The following is a 1,744-nucleotide window of genomic DNA, read 5'->3' as shown; positions in this document are numbered from 1 at the left end:
CGGGGTGCGGGGGGCGCGGAGCGGGAGGGGCGCGGGGCCGGTCCGAGTGTGCGCGGGGAGCGCGGGGAGGGGGCGGCTCAGCCGCGCCGTCGCCGTGGAAACGCGCGGGGCCGCATCCGCAGGGCCTCGCTCAGCCCCGCCGCAGCTTTTCGGGGGGATGCGGGAAAGGGGAACGTCGTCATGGCAACGCCGGGAGCCCCCCCGGACCGGCCGGGCATCCCCGGGCCGCGGGGCCAGGGTTAGACGGGACGGGGGAGCACAGAGCCACGGGGTGCTGCTTCGCTAAGGCACGGGTGTTGTGGATGGGCTGGAGCCCCTCTGCTCTGGAGCCAGGCAGGGAGAGCTGGGGGTGCTCACCTGGAGAGGAGAAGGCTCCAGAGAGACCTCAGAGCCACTTCCAGCCCTAAAAGGGCTTCAGGAGAGCTGGAGAGGGTCTTTGGACAATGGTCTGGAGGGACAGGACACAGGGAATGGTTTCCCACTGCCAGAGGGCAGGGATAGATGGGATATTAGGAATTGGGAATTGTTCCCTGGGAGGGTGGGCAGGCCCTGGCACAGGGTGCCCAGAGCAGCTGTGGCTGCCCCTGGATCCCTGGAAATGTCCAAGGCCAGCTTGGATGGGGCTTGGAGCAGCCTGGGACAGTGGAAGGTATCCCTGCCCGTGGCAGGGAGTGGAATGAGATGAGCCTTTAAGGTCCCTCCCAGTGCAACCCATTCTAAGATTGTGTAATTAACCAAACACCGCTCTGAGAGGAATCAGAGAACCTCAGTGGCCACGTGTCCTCCACAGCAGCCAAGGGACCCTGGAGACCACATCAGCTCCCAGGCCTTGTCTGGCATCAGTACCAGGGCAGACTTCCCTCCCCAGCACTCCAACCACAGGCCCAAAGAGGAACCAGACAATGTTAATGCAGCATCCCCAAGATCCCTGGGAAGCGAAAGGATCACTCTAACTGGTCTTGTAGTGGAAATGCAGGATGGACACACTGCAGTAGCGCTTCCAAAGGGCTCTGGTCAAACCCAGGGCTGCCTACCTTGAAGTATTCTGTGGCCACACAAGAAGTGTCTTCAGACACTTACAGAAGGTCTGGCCCACTTACCTGCAGAGGGTGGGAGTGGAAGGAACCAAGGCTGGAAGTACAAGGGCCAAATGTACAAAAAGCTTCTGAGAAGAGTCCCTGATGTGTTTTGGATGTCTGGGGAGAGGTGACTGTCTGCTCACCCCGACAGCCAGCTCTGGCTGCTCCGAACCCAGGGCACGGAGTGATCCTGCTCACTTTGGAGATTGTAGGAACAACCTCACAGTTTTAGAATATCTGCGAGTTCCTTGCCACCTTGAGTTTCGTACTCCAAGATTTTTAATACCTTAAAAATATTAAGTCACAGACTCTGATGAAGCAATAGATGTTGCAAATCAGGAGGGAAGTAACAATACATTTCCTTTGCTGCTACTGCCTTCTTCCCCATTTTCAAATAAACCTCCAGTGGCACAGTGTACGAAAAGATTTTTCCCATATCAGTCCTTTTATGCTGCAGAGGAAAGGTCAAACAGATTTGAATCGGGAGCAGAGTGAAACTCAGTCGCTGGAAAAGCAACCCAGCATTCCCCTTCTCCCATCAGTTCCCTGTTCCTGGCTGTGCTTGCTGTAAAAACACAATCATGAATTCAGAATGGTGAATTGCTGGGAAACAGCTGCATTAGGAAAAAAGAGGAAACAGCCCTGGCTTCCCAGCAAGCCCTCTG

The sequence above is a fragment of the Corvus cornix genome, chromosome 20, assembly GCF_000738735.6.
Source record: "Corvus cornix cornix isolate S_Up_H32 chromosome 20, ASM73873v5, whole genome shotgun sequence".
Classification (NCBI taxonomy): Eukaryota; Metazoa; Chordata; class Aves; order Passeriformes; family Corvidae; genus Corvus; species Corvus cornix.
Note: the sequence above shows the minus strand (reverse complement) of the source record.